This window comes from Haemorhous mexicanus, chromosome 4 (genome assembly GCF_027477595.1).
Source record: "Haemorhous mexicanus isolate bHaeMex1 chromosome 4, bHaeMex1.pri, whole genome shotgun sequence".
NCBI lineage: Eukaryota > Metazoa > Chordata > Aves > Passeriformes > Fringillidae > Haemorhous > Haemorhous mexicanus.
The window spans coordinates 5173250-5196892 of record NC_082344.1 but is presented as its reverse complement, the minus strand read 5'-3'; the positions used below and the strand labels follow the sequence as shown (position 1 = coordinate 5196892).

General features: G+C 41.2%; 1 protein-coding gene across 1 annotated transcript in view; it reads right to left on the bottom strand.

Annotated features, from left to right (window-relative positions):
• AFG2A (AFG2 AAA ATPase homolog A) overlaps window positions 1-23643 on the bottom strand; it is a 162465-nt gene that overhangs the window by 8504 nt on the left and 130318 nt on the right.

Genomic DNA, 23643 nt, shown 5'->3' with positions numbered 1-23643 from the left:
CTTATGAGGTTGGGTGATATGTTCAGCATATTCCCTATTTCTTGCACTGGAAGATCATTCTTGCCTTTCCTTTCTCAAGTTTAACCTGAGCAGAGGCCTCAGACTCCTACCAAAACAAAGCAAATAAAAGCAACTCTGCAAATGAACTGGGAGAAGTGCTCTGCCTTCCCTAGAAATAGTTTTTTTTGGTCAACAGAGCACAAGCAGTCTAGAACTGTCTTTCATCTCCTTTCAGCTCCAGCCACATTTCTATTACATTATATCACCATTGAAAGGTAGCTACAACCCCAAACTTTTGAATCCAACTAGCAAAGAAGGAAAGCAAAAGAAATATTTTTTTCATGGGTTCATTTAAACTCTGCCTTTTGTCCTGTCTTTGGAGCCATGGCAAATATTGTCCTGATTTGGACCTTACACAGCAGGTTAAAAACAGCAATGGTAGTTACCTACATATAAGCTATCATAACACAATACAGTAAAAGCAAACTCACTCGGTTAAAAATAATGACACATTTTCTAGAAACTTAGTTTTTCTGTCAATTTGGACAGAAAACACACAAATGCTACAATAGTAAGGGTTATACTTTCTGGGTGACACGTGCATTCACATCCCGGGTTGAGGCAAGAGGTGAGAAAAGACATTTGGGGAGAACACACATAATGTCCTTAATGGAAGCTCTCTAGCTTTTATTTATTGGGTTCTCAGTGCCTGGAAGGTGTGAGATGTCTCCTGTGGAGTATCTAGTTCCTCAGCAGAAAGCTAAAGGAATTTCAAGCTGTTTCTAAGTTTACCTCTTGGAGCTTCCCATGACACCAGCTGCTCGTGTTTCCCAGGAAAATCAGGGAGGAGGACTACTGCGTGCCTGTATTCCAGGGAGGCAGAGTGTGGCTGGGAGGACAGGCAGATCTAGAAAGCAATGCCATTAAGCCCCAGCAAAATGCCTTTGTGTATGGTTATTACTCCTAAAGGAAGAAGCAAAAAATGCTGGAAAAGAACTTATTCAAGTTTTAATGCAGGGTTTGCTTGTGCAAGAAAATAAATGAAGTAATTGCAGCTAGAAAAGAAACCACAGATGATGCAAATATATGGAACAAGAAAAGTGGGGTACCAACAATTACCTTGAGTTAAGAATTGATGGTAGAGTTCTATTTTAATGGAACAGAAAGTCAATTAAGGCATCTGCTTTTGCAATGCTAACGTTACAACTTGAAATTTGGGTTTCCTCCTCCAGCTGAGGAAACTGAATCCATGTAATGTCTGAAAGTGATCCAGATCTGCTTACTCTATGGATAACAGATCTAATTCAACAAATTCTTCTCCTTTATAGTTGTAAACTCCTTCTCCATTTGTGTGCCATGTTATTGCAAAAACCTCCTTGGTCTCTTGGGTTTTTCCCCCCTCCTTCCTTGTCTAGGCAAGACAATGTAGTGCAAATTTCCAACACTATGAAGACTTAGGAAACAGGTCACTTGAATTTCTCTTCACAAAGATGCTTTACATTCAAAATTTACCCTTAGCATTTCTGGAAATATGCACAGGGGGAAGCAGAGGAGTCTCCCTTACCCTTCTTCCATGTTGTACGCAGCTTTGCTTTTTAGTGTTAACAGCATTTCAGCCTCTTAGAAGTTGCAGTCTAGCACGATACTCAATTTAAGGCCAGAAAAGTAGGAAATTTATGCTTAATAAATTGCTACTATGCTTAATAGTGTTCAGGGAAGGAGAGGATGAAGCCCAAAGGAGGATGCCACAAGAGCGAGCTCAGAAACTAACATAACTAAGGACCACAGCTGAAAGACCATAAAAAGCCTCTAAGAAACACACAACCGGTGCTAGGACAGTCCTGAAGTGATCCTGAGGGACACTTTGAGGGACACCCAAATATTGAAGTCACCGTCAGGTTTTTTGCCTCCTGCTGTAGGGCTGCTTTGCCTACCAGAGCCCAAATGAATACACAGGAAAAGATCATCTGCTCCTCTTACATGCAGTGTTGTGGGTGTACTCCTCTTGCTATCTAGAGACTGCAGCACACATATGTCTTCTCCTGAACTTTCATAAATATGTTACTGTGCTGAATTGTGTAGCTAAGTTATAAAATGACACAATAAAGCACAACTACTCTCCCTGAAGCCATTCCAGCCTACCTAACAGGCTCAGGAATCACCCAGCAGCCCACTTTGCATAGCACAGAGGATTTTAAGGATGACAGCATCCAACAGCTCGTGCCAATCTGTGAGGTAGAAAAAAAGAACCCCTTAATTGTATCATTGACTTTGTCCTTAGCAGATGCTGCTCTTTCTGCCTTGTGTGGCTATCTACAACTGTTTTTGTTTCCAGATCCTTGTCAAGAGCTGAGTTCTGATTTGCTCAGGAATTGCCTGTGTGCATGAGAAAGTGTGAACTTTCCACTTCCCTGTGTATTGTATTTAGTAATTTCACATTAGATATACAGATAGTAGGACAGACAGAAAGTCTTAACGCCTCTGCAAAAACAATAAAAGGTGACCAAAAGAATCGGGACACCACATCCAGGATGCTGCCACAGAAGCACAGTTTTCCATACTGAACCAAAAAACAGATGCTATTTTCTCTCAGCTTTGTAATTATTCAGTACTGCAAAGAGCAGATGTTCTTAACATTTCCCACTTGGTATCATATTTAATACTTTTCATGCTATCTGGAAGATTCTTTGATATCAATCATTTGTTTTTTATGGGGTGAACAAGTTTTAAATGCATGAAATGTCTCAGGGAAGCTGGACTTTAGTCCTTCCTTTTATTTTGCATGACATCACACAATTGGTACTTCTCAGCAGCCCAGAGTGGTGAAGGTGTTTGTTTTAGCTCAAAGGGCTATGATTGACAAAGCCTCTCTTGTGCTGCCATGTGCCCCTCCTATTTATCAAGGGACTTCCAGATCAAATGGACGACTCTGAGACTTGGAATGGGCACGGCACCACAGTGACACTGAAGCCCTTTCTCCCCCCACATAACCATGTTGGGAACAGCAGCCGTAGCACCAGGGAGCCTGAAACTATGTGGGACTCTCACTCTGCGTCATTAAATGCTATTTTGCTAAATTAAAGGCCACAAGTAAGTCATATTGTATCCATAAGCACATGCATGCCACAAGCCTTTCCCCTTCCCATATTTCCCTCAGCTGTGGATCATGCAAAATCCCATGGAAGACATATTTCAACTTTTTGGTGGAGGGTTTTTGGGTTTTTTTGGGGTTGATTTTTTGGTTTTTGGTTTGGTTTTTTTTCTTTTTTTTGTGAGAGCAGGACTTTCTACCCCTCAGTGGACACAGCACTCAAACCACACTGCCAAATATTATATGATGTCCTTTCCAGAGTTAATTTTTAATTTCCTGACTCCACTGCATGAGAAATTTTCAAATTGTCTTGGCGGTCACTTAGCAGCATGTGCAGACCTAATTGCAGGAGGTAATGCAGTGTCAGCCCCAATGCAAACCTCTGGACTCAGTGAGGAATTTCTGCAGAATTAGTTCCTTGGTTGAATTAAGTTCCAGAGAGACCCACACTCCAAGGATCGACTGCAAACATATCACAAAGGGTGAGAGCCTTTCTTGCCCCAACCTGCAGCCAGGGGAGGCAGGTGTTTTCAATGTGTCACTCAAAAACCTGGTGATTTTCTATTTTCATTTTTTAATGCCCCAATTCATAACCCACAGATGTTGTGAACAGCTATAAATCTTGGCACCCTCTCCTCTGCGAAAGAGTTTCTCTTGGTATTCAATTTTCTTTGCTTTACCTTAAGTCACCCTAATCATGCTGACATCTACTATCGATGATTATATTAGCCCTAAAAGATCCTTAAACAAATGAAAAGGACTGACTTCCACTCCTAAAGTTCTGCTTCCAATTTTCTAAAGGAAATTAAATAATGTATAAATCAAATGCTGGGCGCAGGCCCAGGCAGCTGAACATCGCTTTGTCCTTTCAAAGTGAAGACGAAGTGTCTGCTATGGAAGGGACAAGCCAAGAGAAATAAAGCTTAACCTCAGCTCCATGTGAAAGTGATTTGGGATAATCGGGGGAATCTGCAAAGAGGTTAAAAAGGGGACCACATACTAACAGAGGAACTTCACACAACGATCAAAAATATATCAAGAGCTGACCTTCACCTGGAGGAGCTGCACAGCCCTGACAGCTTTGTTACACCGGGACAGAGTGCGAAGGGCAGGAGAAAGAAGAGATGAGCAGGAAGTCAAAAATCTATTTGTGGCTGCCATTTGTCATGTTTTGGTAATCTTATCAGGGTGAGGTTTTTTCAGTTTTGCGAGATGTATAACCAAGTACTGCCTGACAGCCTTGCAGTGAGTGTGCCCCAGTTCTCCTTTAGCTAGTACACACTACTTAGATTATTAAATCAACCACCAAGGGACTTCTGAATTTAGGTACTATTGACAGACTGCTGATCCTTCTCTTTAACACAGTTCATGTATCTAGGAGGGGAAAAAAATCAGTAAAATGTGCTAGATTTCTTCTTGGTATTATTTACTGAGCAAGCAATTGCTTTAATTTCCACAAGGCATTTCTTAGAACTATTGGGGAAGATGTACTTTGTAATATGATTTCTCAATTAAAAGGAGAACCTAATCAAGTCTATACTGCTTGAACACGAGTTCACAATGACATTTTTGCACAGAGAAGGGTGGGTTTGAAATCTCTGATCAGCACTAGAGTTTGTGGTTAGGGTCAGCTTAACCCTATTCACATAAACCAAACGTTGGTGGAGAGAAAAAGATGTGACATGCAGCTGTCAGTGCCCCAACTATGTACACTCATAGTCCCAAAATATTCCTGTCCTCATCTTTACAAAGCACAGAATATTTCAGATGTGATGCACATGGCCCTTAAGCTCAGATGGTAGAGAAGTGATCTTTACACTTTCTTGAGAAACCTGCAAAATTGTTTTCAGCACTGTCACTTAGCAGTTGTTTGGTCTGTCACCACATGAACTGAGCAGCTGGCAAAGCAGGGACAGCCACGTAACACAGATGAATGTGAATTCAACACACATCTTGCTTAGCTGCTGCAAACCTGTCAGGGAATGCTTCACTGTTTAAAAAACCCAAAACATAAACCCACAAACAAAATCCCTATAAATTTATTTCCCTTATTAAAAGATGAGTCTGTACACACACTCTTTTATTGTAGAGCTGAAGTACAGGATGAGTGCAACTGCCATTTAACGGGATACAAATTCATCTGAACATCAAGCACCCTTGATTCAGAAGAACCAGCAGGTTTACTGGGTTCACAGACTTGTAATTTAGTGACAAGTATCCATGTCTTTCACAAAAGCTATAAAATATTAGAACATGCTTCAGGAATGTTATTACCTTAAAAGAGGCAATTCAACCAACCTGTGAGCTGGGAGATTCTCCCATCCATCTCCCTGTCTTCTGACAGACCCCCTGCAAATGAAGCACCAGCTCAGCTATGCCTGTGTTTGAAAAAGCAAAGCAAGCAGTGGGACTGAGGGGGATTTCATGGCACCACAGGGCTTCACACAAACACTGCCAGAATAAATTCCTCTGTCAGACCTCCAAGTTTCGCATCACTTTGTCTCCACAGGTTCCCAAATATCAATAGCAAGAAGAAAAAAACAAACCATAAAGAAGGATGGGAAGAAGTAGGAAGTTTTCACAGAGTGTGGTTGCTTGCCATCCTTGGATTTAAACAAAACCAGGCGCACAGTGTGTTACTCACACATGAAAAGAGGAGAGCCAAAAAGGGAAGGAGAGGCTTCTCTCTTTTCCTCTCCCCTTATTTCAAGAAAGCATCCCTGAAAGCACATAGGCATCTGGTTTGGGTTCCTCTGACGTCAGCAAACACCACTGAAGTAAAGCACATGCTTAAATATGTTCCAAACCCCTTATCTGCTTTTAATAACTGGAAGCTTAATGGAAGCTCTAAGTTATTGAGGAGGACAAGTACCATGAACAAACAAGACCTTTTTTGCCTTTAAGGTGATGGTACTTTGTGGCTTTGCAAAACTTTGGACTCAGTAACATCTACTATCAGAAGTAAAGGCAGATTTTAATGCAGGATTCAATCAAATTACAAATGCTAAAATTCATGTTCTGGTCACAGAAAGACGTTGTGATTAATGACAGTGTGTCACATTCCTCTGGTGCTTTATATTTCTACCTATTTTTTATATATTGGTGTCTCCAGTAAAAGGAAAATAGGAAGAAACTCTGGTACAAGGCTACTCATCCCTGCCAGGTCATTTTGCTGTGGTCAGCAGCTCAGGCAGCATGTGGCTGGTGCTCTTGGAGAGTTTGGGAAAGGGAAAAGACATGTGGAAGAAGAGTATGAAACATGGTCTTTTCCACTAGACTATGTGAAACATTACCTGCCAAGGATCCCAGCAGAGTTAGGCAAAAGTCACTCCTAGAGGGACTGAAGGTAGGATTAGTCTTGGCTCTGTCATGAATTTCATTTGTCACCACCTAGCAAGCTCTGCTGATACCTGGGATGAGCTGCCTTCCTCAGGTCAGCGCTCATTCATGTCCCAAACCTCATGGACCATCAGCAGTGGAGGGGTTACAGCAGCCACTGCAGCACCTGGCATGGCAGGGACTGATTTCAGGGACTGCCCTGGGAGCTACTGCAGTGAGATCTAATTCCTTAGTAACAGGCAGGATCAAGTCCTAAATTGGTGAGTCCCAGATTTCATTAAGTTTATTCATCCTTAGGCCAATTTACCTGCTGGCATAACTCCCCTGGGGATTGTGCCAGCAAAGACTTTGGCCTAATAATTTCAGATTAATTTCTGTATCATCATCTTCATGTGGCTTTGGGAAGACTATTTGTATATCCTGCTATAGACCTTGTGGAAGCAAACACTAATTATGAAGGAAAATTTTTGACTCCACAACCACTCTTCCAAAATTAAAAAAAAAAAAAAAAAGTAGTCTAGACCACTGACAGGAATTCCAGATGGAAATATGTTTAACAAATATGGAAAGGTAATACTTTCCTGTATATTGCTTTGTGAGTTATTAGCACCTAAATAGTCTCCATGGTCAAAAGTGTATTAATGAGCTGGAAGACAAAGTGATGTAATCAGGAGGGATCAGCAGTAATTTCTCCTGCAGAAGATTTACATGCAGCAGCCATGTGTTTGTTTATGATCTCTACATCTGGTAATGAGCTCTCAACGCGACGGAAAGCTGCGGTGGAATAATGCAGCCTGCTCCTCTCACGCACTAATTAATGCTCTATTTAATCTGGGAAAAGGCACTTTAAAAATAAACACTCATTTCCAGCAGACCATAAAGGATAGGTAGCAACTGAATCACACTGCACAGGCCTAACAACTGGTGTGTAGCAACCTCTCAAGCATTAAAAAAGCTGAGTTTTAACTCCCAGAGTACCACAGGAAGAGTGTGTGCACACACCAATCTTGCCAGCACTACAAGAGAGTGTCCATTAAGAGACCCTAGATACCCACAGGGACAATCAAAGCCAGAGTGATAAGCTGTAGGAATGACAAAAAGCAGTAAGAGAAGGCAGAGGTAAAATATTGCCCATGACAGCAGGTGTTAAACTATGTTTTGTGCCCACAAGACACCTATGGTAATGCTGTTGGCCATCACCTTATCCACCTCATCCTGACAGTTGAAAACATGAGCAATAAATCATGATTTCCACAATGAGAGGAAAAGCAGCCATTGCAAAGATGGTTAGATCTTGTATTCCTACTGAAAAAAAAGGCCTGGGAGATGGTGTCCAGCCCGTCCTCTGCCTGCAGGGCTGGCTGCTGAGGGGGGAATGCACTGGGGGCTCAGCATCCTCAGCTGCCACTGGAGTCATTCCACTGCTTTTAGTCACTTCACCAAGGCCTTGTCTCCACAGGATGTTAGGCTGGAACAGCTACTGCATTTACATTCACAGCCTATCTCATTCCAGGATAACTTCCTCACACTGACATGCCCTCAGAAGTACAAGAGCATTCATCTGTGGCTGCATTTAGCCCTAGGCTGGAGTCTCACAAGGTAACAGAGAATAGAGATTTGGCTTTATCTTACAAACTGTGCTAATATATCTCACCACCCTTTGGATTGGAGCCAACTTTGTCTCTCTAATCTCCCAATCATTTCCACAGAAAACTTGTACTTTCTTTAGTCTGTGAAAGCAGACAAAAATCAGGAAAATCACAGGGATTGCAGGGCATGGAAAGCCTGTGTGAGCTGTATCCAAGAGAAAATTTCCCAGCCTGACAGACCAGAGCTATGAAATGACCCCTTTCAGTGACAGAGAAATTCCATGGTGGCTAAAAGAAAGCCTGCTTAGGCTACAAGTATGGAAGAACAACACCTCAGAGATTTGGGATGGCTTTAAAGGTAAATCAGGTAAAACAGATAAACACAGAGCAAATATATGAGTAGAGATTGAAACTTTCCATGTATATTGAAATGGCAGTGTGAAAACAGTTTTTCTCCTGCCAGGCACAACTCCTACTCTCCCACTCAGACATCCAGGGTACAGAGTTTGCAACTCAGGACTTCTTGTGTGCTCTTCAGCTGCAATATAAAAAGGCATTTTTGCAGTGCTTACAGCTCAGACCCTCATCCACACCCACTGAGACCATCTGACACATCCCTGCCTCCCTTGTTCAGATTTCCCAAAGCAAGCAGAGAGGACTAAGGGGGAATCACACGTCTGACAGGGACAGTCTGACATGAATGGTGAGTTGTCAAAATGGAATCAGCAAACTCCTAAAACTAGTTTGGTTTCAGGAAAAGAATTTGCAGGCTGCAGTCTGCAGATGCATGCCAGGCTCTGCCACAGCAGTAAGTGTAGGTGGGCAAATAGCAAGTCATTTCTAGAGCTGGCTAGTCGACTCTGCACTTCTACCAAGGCTTTTCTAATAAAGAAGTTATGTTTTTTGTTCCTGAATGTCCATGGGTTCCTAGGTCTGCAGAGCATCTTTGTTCTGTTTAAATGTGTTCTTTTTTTTTTCTTTCTTTTTTTTTTTTTTTTTTTTTGGTCAGAGACAAAACAAGCTAGGGCTTCAAACCATGCAGGGTTTTAATGCTGCAGAATCCCCACGTACCCACTTCCTCTCTTTCCTCAGCTCTTCTCTATCTGATTTACTGTTTACTTACAGACCATATGGGAAACATGTCGGGAAAGCACGCATCCGGGTTCACATTCACAGTAAATACTTTTTATGGCTATTCCCATGACCTGCAGCAACAGACTAGATTAGTCGCCCACAACTATGTATAATCACACAATCATTTAAATACATTTTCCAAACAGAATACGTTCTGAGATACAGATCAACTAAATATTCCTCTTTCTAAAACCTATTTCCTACAACTTTACTATTTCCACCTGAGACAGAAAGACTTATCTTTCAACTGTGGAATCAATATAAACAGAAGAACATGAACACCTGGGTCCATATAAAAGTGCAGCCAGCAAATTATCAGTCCAGGCTGCTCAGTTTTCTTAGCAAAAGAATTATAAATTTGCTTTCAGCAAAAGAGCTGAAAATAGATGTTGATGCTTAAATGTATCTATCAAAATGTGAAAAAACCCCTCTTTTTTAATTCTCTGTTTCATAAAACCAACTCCCTCCAATTTTAAGTTCATCCAAAAGCAGAATTGCAGAAGCATTCTATTCTGCTGAATAGAATGTAGAATATTTCCCAAGCAGAATATATTAATTTATCAAAAGCCAAATAAACAAAGGGTCAAATTCAGCCTCACCCATTCTATTTAGCAACAAAATTGAAAGGAAATCTTGAAAAAGTAATTCTGAATTGAAATATTTAAAATCTTTTCAAGGTGAAACATTCTGAATTCCGTTTCTAATGTAAAAAGTTAAGTCAATGATACAGAACTAAAGAAATTATTGAATTTAGTGTTTCTGAATAATTTTTTATCAGAAGAAGTCTAAAGCAAAATTTATAAAAGTAAAATTAATATCTACATTTTTCCCATGTAAGTAGTGAGACCACTTAATCTTATTCAGGATTTAAATTTTTTTTTTCATTTCCAGTCAACCCGTGGGTTGAAGAAAAATTTGCTGTTTCCCTTTTGCTTTGGGAAATGGTTCTGATAGTCTTTTAACTCTCAACTGGCAAGAATGAAGAATGCTTGTAGCTCTCCTCCACCTCCTCTCCCTGCAGAAGCTGGCAGGCTCATCTGCTGCAGGATACTTGGAGAACATCTCCTCAGCCAAACTGACTTATTGCATCATGTTCCAACACTTAACCAGAACACATGGAAATATTCCTTTTGTTAAATGCATAAAGATTAAAAAAAAATAGAGATTTCACAAGGTAACTTGGCTTTTTAGAGCTCTATGATTTTATGAAATGGAGGTTGGGTGTTGTTTCTACAGGCAGATGTTGGGATACTGTTGTAACCCTCTAAGAACCAAAAGGGGGTTTGTTTTCCTGCCTCTTAAGGAATGCTTTACCCACAGGTTTGTGAGATGAGGCGCAGAGCACTGTAAAGCGTTTCCATCTCACTGCAGCACTGACGTTCAGCAAAGCGCTCAGCAAGGGCTCAGCTGGAAGCACCTGAGTGAGCCTCAGCTGTCAGAGGAGGGTCCTGCAGGAGGAGAGCCCTGGTGAAGCACCTGGGGAGCAGCTCTCCCGGGAAAGCCGAGCACTCGCTGTCAGGCACACGCCAGCCCCAGGCCTGACCCTGCTTTGCAGTCAGGCTGTTCCTGGAACAGCCAGCGATCCATCTCTGCCGGCCTCCTCCGCCAGCTCCGCTCCAGCTTGGAAAACATCGGATCTGGAAAATGGTTTAAAACTGCACATTTCTGTTCAAAGGGCCCTCTTGTTGTTCTGCTTGTTTGGGGGCAGGAGCAGGAAGGGTCATTACATGGTGGAAAAGCAAAAAAACACATTTTCATGGGCAATTGCTATATTAATATGTATCGCTTTACATACACAGTACATCTACATATGGAACCTATTATTACTGAGGAAATGTTTTTTTAATGAGGAAGACTTAACAATACTTAAGAGAGAAAATGTTCAAACCAATGTTAATTTGCAGCAGAAGTAACAAAATATTTTAATAAAAAACAGTAATGAGAACTGGCCTTCCTCTCCATGATCAGCCTGCTCCTATGTTCACACCTTGAGAATAGAATTCTACTTCCACAGCTTTTCCAGCCATTGCAAACCTCCTAAAACTGAAGTATAAATTCTGACTCGAGGACTTTTAAGAGCAAGATCTGCTTCAGCTCTACACAGAGACAGCTCATTATATTTCTCTTTTACAAATTCCTGGAAGCATTTTCCCCCCTCCACTTCTTTTTACCAAGCCTGTGCCTGCCTTCCGTTCCTAGCCCCCAGACTCATCCAAAAATAAAGAAAAAGAAAAAGGGATTTTTAGGTAATACAATCACTTCTGTCTAAATGTAGCTAAATATATTCTCAATTGCTCAGCACTGTTTCCTTTCCCTCTCCCTGCATGCTGGGATTAATTAAGCTTTCCTTAAATGTTGCATATGAATTAAGAAGAAACAAACAGCAAAAAGCCCCTCACTATTTTCAAAGGAAAAAAAAAATCTGGTGCTAAAAAGTCCTGGCAGGCTAAATATTAGTACAATAAAACTGCTGGATTTCAATTGGTAAAAATAAAGTCACTAAAAGCTCTCTGTTTGAAAAATGAGAGACATACAAGAAAGACTGTTCCTGTAGGAAACAGACACTTTCTTTCAAGAATCATCTCAAAGTCAAGGATGAATTATTAGTACGAACTATAAACCTCAAAATAGACTCTTCCTGTTATCATAATGCAAATATTAATGTGTATTTGCTATTCCTGCTAAATGTTATCAGCGTTGTTCCACCTCACAGGGAACAACCTGTTCTGTGCAGATCCTGACTGGGCTAGGACTGGACTTGGTTTATCATTTTAACACCGGGATCATTGTTTTGTTCACCTTGGGAAACCACAGCAGGAGCAATGATCACAAGAGAATCCTGCACGGGTCTCTGCACTGGCTCTGCTGGGAAAGCCGGGAGAGCTCCAGGGCTGTCAGATGAGCAGAGCAGCTCCTGTGGTCCAGGGAGTGGTCACTGGTCATGGCTCCCACCACCATGTTAAATGATCCCTTTATGTACTTTATTTAGTTAGCTTTAAGCCCCTTTTTAATAGGCTGAATGACTTCTGCTGTGCAGTACAGGTTTGGAATGGCACCCAAACCAGCACCAGCCATTCCCAAGTGGCTTGATGCAACCTCCTGGGAACACCCCTCAGGAAACAGGTCCCAGAACAAATGGGTAGCCCAAACCACACCATCTGCAATAAAGCCCTACAGGTATTTTGAGTGTAGCTCCTCATTTTGAATCTGCATAGGGCAAACTAGTCCTACTTTGTATATGGCAAGCAGTAAGGTGAATTGCCATTTGCTCTGCCCCTCAGGTTGCACAGAGACACCACTGAACACAACACAATGTCAAGTCTTATGTAACAACAGATTTCAAGTTATAAATGTCATCCAGCCATCATTTCAGGCTTTGAAATACAGTTTACTTTTTACCAAATACAATGTGTCAAGTGATTTATCAAATCCATAAGAAAGAAGAAACCAATGAGACAATCCAACAATCCATCCTATCTCCCAGCAAGCCCAGGACTGTCTCCAATCGAATGTACACTGCAAGAAGAGAAATTTATTACCACAGTTTCTTAATGCTATGTTTTATATCTAGCAAGTGCTCCTATCATGCTCCATCATATGGTACTTTCAGCCAGCACCACAAGCCCACCTGCCCAATTCAGAGGGTCACTCGTTTCCTGCACATCCTTGATGCTCTCTGTGGCAAACTTCTAGAGATGAAGCTGCTATTGGAAAAATTTTGACAATCATCTCTTTTTCTGCTCCAAAACCACACAGGATTGGCAGAGCTGTTCTTAAAGGTGAGGCTGTTCTTTCACATGCTGACATTAGCTTTGAAGACACACTGAGTTTTTCAAAGTGTGGATTAAAAGCAGAGGGATTCCTCTGGCCAGTTCTCCTCACAAATGCCTCTCATCAACAATCTGTAAAAAGCAACACTGAAAAGACCTGGAAATATTTGGAATGGCTTAGTTTGGGACTAAGTGACACTGAAAAGACACCTTCACTTTGATGCCATTAAAATGCAAAGGGTTTTCTTGGATATGGAAAAATCATTTCTAGAAAAAAAAAAAATATTGTCTTGTCCTAATGCCCCTGTCATGGGCGGGGACACTTCTTGCCAAACCAGGTTGCTCAGAGCACAATCCAATCTTGCCTTGAACAGTTCCAGGGATGGGGCATCCACAACTTCTCTGGGCAACCTGTGCCAAGGCTTCACCACCTTCTTCTTCCATGTGTTTCATCTAAACCTTACAAGTTATTTATGAAATCCTTTGCACATGCAGAACTGAAGGAAGCTGACTGCTTTAATCCACATCTAGTACCCAGGTAATGAAAATATTTTTGGTTTAAAATGCCTACAAAAAGTAGTACATCTCCAGGGCAAATTTCTGAAAATACTTAATATTTGAGAAATATTAAATGTATGATAAAAGTTCCTCCATGGCTGCATAAGTAAGAAAGGAGACACACACACACACACACATATATATATATACACACACACATTTACACATTTGTAAAGAAAAGGGTAAAACAAGTAGGACACAAATCTCAGATGAGCAGCACCTGAGTGATAATACAATGAATTTCTAAAAAGTCTCTAACAAAAGTTTAAATCTTTTCCCATCACATGAGAGATGTTTTGGCTGTATTTATACATAATCCTGAGTAAACTGGCTGAAGTGCAAAATCAGAATGCTATGTAAGAATAATGAAAGGAATGAAAAATACTTCTGTCTGGGCCTGACATTTATCAATATAAAATAGCCACTTTTGCCATTGTTTGAAGGAAGGGAAGCAATTAAAGTGCACAAAACCATTTTGCACAAAACCAGCACCCTATTTCCTGCACATGTTGGTAACCCAGGGGCTCCCCCTCCCTCCTTTGGTGCTGTTCATTAACTCTCCACAATAAACACCATCCTCCCATACCACACGTTTGAGAGCACTCCGAAACTGGGAGATTGGGCAACAGCACTGCTCTATGCAAAACCAGCCAAGTCCAGTCAGGAAACAGATTAATTTGAAAGCCTTAATTAATGACTGAACGTTTATACAGCCAAGATTTATGAGTTACAAGGAAGTAAGTCCAAAACATAACACTCCCTCCCGCATGCAAGCTCTCTCTTTAATGGTAAACAACTAGCCTAGGGTAAGATACTGTCTCAGTGCTCCAGTTCCCTTTCTTATTCCAACTTCCAAGCACTGACAGAAGACAAATTAATTTCAAACTTATTTTTTCTTTTTTTTTTCCTTGCTCCTCTATAAATATTGTTAGTAATAAACATGGTTTAATGAAGACAAACAATAGATTATTTTAATAAATTAACCTTTTTTTTTTTTTAGCTTGTGAGTGCAAGGATAGTACATAAAAAAGAGGAAAAACCAGAACCTTTTTTGTATGGGTGTGTTCATGACATTTATTTTCTTGTGAAGAAAATCATAAACAAGAAGAGAAAGATCTTTATACATATAACTATATGCAAAAAAACTCCTAAAATCCCCCAAAACCCCAGGTTTGTCAGCTTATTTCACAAATACTTTTGCAAATTTAGTAGTAACAAATGTTAGAGATGAAGAGCAAGTTTTCAGTTTTTAACATTTTGACTACATTCCATATTCCACTTCTGAGAGCTGACATCTCATTATGATGAGCTCTTGCTATTGGAATATTAAAACAAGACTGCCAGCAACACTTCTTTGGAAGTCCTCAGCCTTAAGCTAGAAAAGCCAAAATCAAGAAAAGTTTTGTTCTCTCTTTTTTACAGTAAACTACCGCACTCATTTTCTTGCCTTGCAAATTCTGTTACACTAACAAAGGAGCACAGTTTGGTTCCCTGCCCCATGGTTTATACAACACAGAAATACCCAGAGATGACCACAGAAATGGCAAGATCCCATGAAATGAGGAGTCTGTGATGAGCCCTCCAGCCACACTTCACCCTCCCTGGCAAGAGGACTCCCCAAAGCCCCTCTCCTTCCAGGTACACAGCCACGAGCACCACTTGGCACAGGTAACCAGAAATACAAGTGGCACGTGGCTTTTGGGTTTGGGGTGGGTGTTTTCTGCTTGCCTGTGGCAGTGATGAACAACTCAAGGCCCTGTCCTTGCCTGTCATGGGAAAAATCCCCAACAACCCATCCTGCTGGCTCCTGCTCTTTGGTCCCTCATCCCCAGCTGAACAACAAAACTCATGTGGTGCAAGGGAAATCAGCTGCTGAACAAACTGAGCAGAAAAAGTTCTCCTTACACAGACCCACAAATACAAACAAACAGAGTCTGGGCTATGAGCTGGGTAAATTTTTTTTTACCCCCTCTTCATTGGTTTATCGTTGAATGAGAGCTCACTGGGAGTAGTTCTGGAAAAAGACAAAGTTGGTTTATCCCAGTGAAAAGCGGGCAAGAGGACAAAACAGAGGACAAATTGCTGCTCTCCCCCTCCTTTCCCTCCAACAGTGTGTGTCACTGTGCAATGTTAATGTAATAGTAATTTTCTAGTTTTATCACAAATTCACTTTGTTTGCTAGGAAATGAAGTAACAAGCGCCACGTCTGTAAGACGCCAATTACTTTGAGAAAATAACTCCCATCCCCAACTTCCCAAAATAAGAAAATAAACCATCAAAAAAAACCCCAAAGCAGCTCTTTTAAACTGGACAAAACACTCTTGGTTCTCCTTTCCTGACAATGGGGATGTCAAGACCAATTAGCACTTGCAGTCATCTTGGAGTCTGCTCTGTTTTCTCCCACTGCAAGTGGTCAGGCCAGATCCGATGGCTCCCTTCTATACATGCAATGCCATGGACAAATTACAGAAGACTAGGACCTGAAAGGCTTTTTTCCTACCCAGCTATCCTTGACATTTTCATTACTCAAAGACAGGAAACAAAAAGCCTAAGCTGAGAACTAGGTGATAGTTTGAAAAAAGTTTAATTAAAAAGTAAAACAGACCATGGAATTGCTTCTAACATAGCTAATAATTTGCTGCAGAGTTGTTATTGTGCTGCTTCCATCTGCCCATAACCTTTTAATCCTTTTGCCAAAGGCAATCCAAAGCTTTTCCATATGTATGTAAGGGTAACCATAAAAGATAACTTGGAAATAACTTCCAACTTCTGCTATGCAAAAATCTGAGCTACAGCAGGGCTTGTGCCCATCAGCTTTCCAGCAGCATTCTGGAAAACAGAAGTTACAGGGCAAGAATGAAAACTGCCCCGTTTGACAATGTAGGTTTGGCTGCAGATTCCGTGTTCCCACATTCATCATCAGTGACTATCTTAATTACCAACAACTTCCCAAATGGTTACACAAATCACACTGAGAAGCTTAATCTCACCAAAAAGCCACCAGCTCCAACAATGCCATTGCTAAAGTTTGTGGATAAAAAAAAGCCAGTGGAACAAAAGCAGACATTTCAACTATTCTATCTCAAAAAAAAATCTCACTTAGAAAAAAAAAAAAATTCCACATAATCAAAACCTCTTTGAAAGGAATATACCAGAGTGCATTTTTTAACACAAATAACTTTATGGGATGACAACTGCATAAGCCTGTGCCTTATACACATTGTTAGGGACAGGAAGTATCAAAGCAAATCACATTCTCAAGGAAGAAGCAAAAAAAACTCCCACTCCAAATGTTTCATCAATAGTGACCACCCCTCAGAAAACAAACTCAAAATTCACTTTACACAAGTGAAATATCATTTCTATCACGGGAGAAAGCAATGGAAGCTGAATAGTTGGTGCATGTACAACACAATGGTAGTTTGATTAGTGAAAGCATTTACCTTGAAATTAGGTACATTTATTGTTCAAGAAAGTCACAGCCTGTTGTGATTTGATTTTATTAGATATTATTACTCATTATTAGGTTCCAAATTTTTGCAACAGAAACAATGACTTTTTGCAGATGACTGCCAAAAGCAAACATCCTATTTTCCCTGCACACAAAGATACCAATATATGTTCAAACATTTTAATTCACACACACAGCCCCAGCTCTCCAATCTTTGCAGTTCAGTGAAGTGTAAACAGTCAGTGTTGCCATTAAAATAACATGTTCTTCATTCACAGCAACAATAGCCAGGTAGATTAACAGGCTTTTACACCTGGGCCCTATTATTCCTCTGCCATTCATTAACATTTCTTCTACCATGACAGCAATTGAACTGGCACAGTCCCAGAAACACAAGTAGGTCAGCACAAGGTGTTCCTCTGGATGCTTTCATCTGGTATAAACATCCTGAATTAGCCTTCAGGTACTACATCTAAATATCCCTAGTGCTAATTAAGATCACAATCAGAACCATTTCAGATCTCACTGACCAAGCACAGTGGTTTTGGAGGGCTGATTCTATTAAGGATGGAAGGTAATTTCACTGCAGAAGTGGGGAGCTTTCTGCAGCTCTCCTGGCCAAGCTGATGCTGGACGTTGTGCCTTGGTGCTAATTCCTTGAAATCACAGAATCACATAACAGCCTGGGCTGGAAAAGATCCAAAAGATCAACTACTTCCAACCCCCTGCCACGGGCAGGGACACCTTCCACTATCCCAGGTTGCTCAGAACTCCAACCAGCCTGGCCTTGAACACTTCCAGGGATGGGGCAGTCACAGCTTCTCTGGGCAAGCTGTGCCAGGGCCTCACCACCCTCAGAGGGAACAATTTCATAAAAATCTAATCCAAACTTCTTTTCTTTCACTTTGAAGCCATTCCCCTTTGTCCTGTCACTACAAGCCCTGCAAACAGTCCTTCTCCCTTCTTGCACGGTCCCTTCAAGTACTGGAAGGCCACAATAAGGTAACCCCAAAGCTTTCTCTTCTCCAGGCTGAATAATCCAACTTCCCTCAGCTTTTCCTCATAAGAAAGGTGCTCCATCCCTCTATACAACTTGGTGGCCCTCCTCTTAATGCAGCATATCCAGGGGAAAAATTAACATACATATAAAGAAAGAGAAATTGAACACTGAGGATGGACAGTCAGACATTAATTTTAGTAGTATTCAATCATAACAGGCACTTAAGCAAGTCAGACACTTGCTAATCTTAAGGGCATGAGAAATAGCAATGACTATGTAAGAATATTTACTTTCCCCACTCACCCCAGTTTATGAAAAAAGTGGATACAAATCAATGAAACAAGAAAATTTAAGACATACTTTTTCCTACTGTACTAAATATTTACAACAACTTGTGTATGTTGAGAGGATCTGGCCCTGAAGTTGTCATATAAGAGTAGAGGACCAGGAATAAGTTTTCTCTGAACTGCAATAACTTTTTGGTGACTTTCTCCAATTTGTACACCTTGTCTTATACTTTAGGACTAGATCTGAGACAAACTCCAAGCAGCAAGTTCACTCCTAACCACATACCCCATGACACATCATAACTTATGAGCTCAAGTGCCAGCACTACAGGTTTAAAACAGAAAAACAGGTCAGTGTGAGGAAAAACACACTTTTTATCTTTTATTTCCCTTTTTTTTTTAACACAAAAGCCAATTCTTCAACTCTGAGCTGATACAAGTATTTGTATTACACCAATGAAAGTACTTCAAAAGGCAGAAATAAGCCAACACTTTCAATTCCTTCCTGATCACTGCAAATGCAATTTTCACTATGAACTTTCCATACCCCCACTTGTGATCAGTGCTACACTAAAAGCATGTGCTTTAAGACGTTGAAGAATAATCCCCACTGTCTGATTAAAAAAAATTAAATTAAAAGTTGCTAGAAATAACTCACAGGCAAAAAATAAAACTCAAAGAAAACAATAGCAGTAGGCTAAAGAGACATATTTTTTCCTTCAGGAATGAATTCCCATCTGCTTTTAAAGAGCAACATGTTTTTCCATTGCTGGGAATTGCAGCCAAGCCCAGGACAATAAAGAAGCAAAGCCAGAGGCAAGAGCAGAGGGCAAGTAAAGCTGGCTGACAGAGGCTGGGCCTAGGTCCCTCTTTTAGAAGCCTGTGTGACAGTGGCAGCTCAGCAGTGCCCTGCTGTGCTGGCAGCATGCACCCCTCTGCCACCCTCAGCAACTGGGAGCTCCTGGTTACTCTGCCACGGGTGAGGTTGTGGGAAAATGGGAAGGAGAAGACAGGGAAAGGAGGCAAACAGCACAGCTGGTGCTGCTGGCAAAGCCAGGCATCTCCCCTGGGCACAGCTGGTTTGGTGAAAGTACAGCTGGTTTGTGCAAGCTCAAGGGAAAGGAGCTTGCTCATGAAAAAGGTGATGCTCCTACTCATGTTCTTTGTCTAGACACTGGACACAACACAAAACAGCCCCACAAAAGCAAACAAGAGTGCTCACTTAAAGAACCTGGGTGGACAATACCTTTAAAGTAGTTAATGAAGAAAAACATGTTGAAATCAGCTGTAAAACTCCTGCATTTGAATTGTTTTGGCATTTACAGAATCAAAATATCAGCTCTTTGGGCTTAATGGGGGGGGAAAAAAAGAAGTCAGGCTTGAGAAGCAAGCAAAATTTCATACCTCAGCACTGGCTGGTGCTCATTCAAATTCCCCCTGGCTTTTTTCCCCAAGTTCCTCTGAGGATCACTGTTCTTTGAGTTCCTTAGGAAGCAGTTTCAACTGTGTCCTCCTGAGCTGTTAATGTGTCTGACCTTTTCGGAAACACTAATGTCCCTTCAGCCAGATGCATTAAATCTCCCCTGCTTGATTAAACTATTAGCAAATCATTATCTCACTGAAGGAGAAAATGTTCTTTCCCAGATGGCTTGCCATGCATAAATTTCAGTGCCAATACTCCCCTCTACACCAAACCTCATGTTTGGCATAAATTGCCAAACATGCTCTACACCCTCACTAGGTCAGAGCACACAGCACTTTATCAGGCCTCAGCTGAGACACAGCACCATGAAAATCCACCCACTCTGGGCAACACCTCTGAAAAGGGGCGACAGGAACCAGATCTCTCTGGAGTGACTGAAAACAGCAGGGAGAGGCAGAGTAATGCCCCCACGTCCTGCTTTCAGCACTGCCACGCCAATGCCATTCCCAGCCATCCCCAGGTGCTCACACTGCCCTCACTCCCAGTGTGCCCGAGCACATTCCGCACGTAGGAGCCTCCTGCGAGACCAGCAGCAGGCAAACTCCCATGGGCAGTCTGTGTAGTTAGTGATTTCCTTTCCGGTGATTCATCTCGTTTATCCCAAACACTAACATTTGGAAAACATTCCCAATGCCAGGTATTTCCTCACCTTCCAGACACCTGTGCCAAACACATCCTTAGCACTGATAAATGTGTGTAGGAAGGAGGTGATCCCATGCTACCCATATTGGATAAAGGCTGAGACTTTTCCTTATCCACCCACACAAAAATGTTCACTTTTCAATGAGTGACATAAATTACCAGATCCTCCGCACCAGTCCAAGAGAAACATCAGAGGTTCACCTGAGGCCTTAATCTTGCTACATTTCAATTTGATGGCATTCCTCACCATGAAAAATCACATTTCACTGTAATACTTCAGGCTACTGTATAGGATTGAATCCACTGCCCTTTAATACTGTTAAGCAGAAAGCCATTTCCTTAAGTCTGGAAGATCTTTTCCTTCATGTACAGCTAGATGTAAAGAAGATAACACATTATTATCTTTTGAATGTCCAGTTTTCCCCTATAGCTAAACCCTCTCTCTCCTTTACTGTAGATGTTCTTTACTAAACAGACAAATCTTCCCCAGTCTCTTAAATGGGTCTTTACCCTCCTGTGAACCTGTGGTGGAACACATCCTCATTTCTTTTGTACTTAGTACCTTCCTCTGCGTGAAACAGAGGATTTTGGAGAGGTCTGGTTGTTTGGGGGTGTTTTTAATTAAACTTACAAGTTTAAATATGTCAATATCTGGTAAACAAGAACAAGCATGTTTTGGAATACATATTTTAAGAGTCAAAGACTTGAGTTTATTTCAGCTAGTTTGCTGCTGCACAAATCTTTTTGGCATCACATCTGCTCTTATTTGAGCCAGAGCAAACCTTCATCAGCTTGCTTTTCTTCCCTTTCATTTTCTGGGCTCCCATTGAGAGTTATTGCGAAGTGAGAAAGATATTTTTTACATTAACTGTTCCACTTCGATTCAGAACCAGTGAAAGATTTACAGGTTCCAAGATTCCTGCTCTACTCTTGTGTTCTGTAAGCATGGAAACTGATAATACTATAGAAACCATGCCAGCCTTGGCTTTCACCATGACCTGCTTTCCACCAATTTAAAAGCAGTCAGTCCCCATTATCTTACTTTTATAAGCACACTCATCTGAAGAATATTGTCATCATACCCAGATTATTTAATTTTTATTACTTCCAACCAACTTAAAACTCAAAACAACTCAACACTTGATTTTGATTTCAGCCTACAACCTCCCTCTCTGCCTTTTAAATCGCAACAAAAACTTCATCTGACTGTGGCTAAGACAATAAAAGAACATCTCTCACTCTGCTGGGTTTGTTTTCCTTTTTATCACCTACTTTCTGGAACAGAATATTTATCCAGTGGGGAAACACTCTCTTTATCCCTTGCTTCTCTAACCCCAAACTGAAAAATGGAGCACCTAAGTTTGTGGAAAGCCTTATCTTTCCTAAGGATAGCTGGCTGTGGCAGCACCATGAAAACAAGCAAATGAGACCCAAAAAACTCACACTGCTTGTACTTTAAAACACTGATTTTAAATACTTCTGTGGTCAGATCTCTAATCATCGCTACTTCAGTGGGAAATGAAACAGATAAAACTTCTCAGCATGAAGTGCAACAGTGAAAATGCTCTAGGAAAAGCTGTGATCAAACTGTGAACAAGCTCAGAGTGCAGTCATTCTAATTATGTAAAACCATTATAAAATTATCAGTTATATAAAAGTTGGACCTCCTGCAATTTGGCCCAAAATAAAATGCAGTGTCCCTGAAGAGGAGCCCAAGTACTGCTGCTAAGCACTACTTCAGAAAGGTCTGGAAATGAAGATTGCACTCAAATTCAAATAGTTCCAGAAAGCTGAGGATTTCTTCGACCTAAAAGTTAACTGTACAGACATTGCTCATCTAATGTCTTTTTTCTTATTAAACTTCACTGACACACAAGAGAAGGAAACTGTAATTCACCCTCATAAATTATCTTCCACCTTCTCTCACATGAAACAGTGGGAAGTAATCACCCCATTTTGCTATCTTGATGTATCTTTAAAGGTAGTCATTAAGAGAAACGTACATCCAGCAGGTGAACAGAGATAACTGGTCATAAGCAATGACAGGCAAAAATACACAAGTATCTGATCTGAAAAGGGGCCAAGTTGGAAGCACACTGAACTATCCACTTTCCTGGCTGTTTATTCAGCTCATGTCAGGATGATTCAACGCATCTTTACATGCAGCTCCCTATTCATACAGCATCTTCTAGTCACAAAACCAGGCATTTTCCATTTCTTTCTCTGAACAAAGGCTAGAACAGTGGAATGGGAACTTGCCATTCAGCAGCGGAAACTGTTTGTAAAGCTGGGAAGCTGGAGACACTGGGAAGAAAAGGCTTTAATGAAACTGGCCACTGTGCGTGCCAACTATCAAGACTTTATATATTCTTCCAAGGAACCCTGACTGAGGCTTTTTCTGTATTTACTCTTTACATCCCAGTTATTATAATACTTTGCATGATGCAAAAGAACGAAATTCGTGAGAAATGCCATATTAGAAACAGGCAGCTTTTCTTTTTTTCCCTGCAACCAGTCTGTAGCTGCACTCAATGACCCATTAACTTATTTTTGATTCTGCACAAAGCCAGCACCAAGACATTTGTGACTCATTATCAACCAGGCACTGGAATTCACCACTAGCTTTTCAGCTGATCCAGATCCAAAGGAAATCCCCATATGCTTGGAATTTCTAAAATACAAGCACTGCAGTTGTTGCCTGGTAAGGCGACAGTTGCCATATGCAACAGAGGAAATGTTTATATTTATGTTTTTGGAGGCTTGTCACTCAGCCAGAGGCAGATAAATTTTCCCAAGTTGTGTCACTGTCCCCCAAATATAAACATAACACTGTTACAGGTCACTGCTCCAAAACGTGGAAGCAGTAAAGCTGTGACAGTCTTCCAGACCAACATTTAAGCATGAAATCCTTTTCATTGTTGCCCCTTTTTTTTCATTGTGAGAGCCCACATTCTGGGCAGAGAGATGTGCTACACAAACCAGCTCTGCTCACTACACAGCTTCCAATCATTCATTCATTCCCAGAGCGCAGTCTGCCCTGTGCTGTGGAGGAGGAAATCTCTCATGGGTTTGGCTTTGGTGTCTGCTGTGACACAGCTTCCCAAAATGACCCCACAGCACACACAGCAGTGCCCACACCAGCCAGAAATTATGAGCAGGCAGCACAGCATTTTCCAGCCCACCAGCATCTAAGTGATAGCTAAATGAGAAGAAGCTCGGCCTGGGAGCACCACTAGTCCTTTGAGAAGGCCCTTCAAGCAATCACACAAATCCTCCACAATCACCCAAAACAAAAGTTT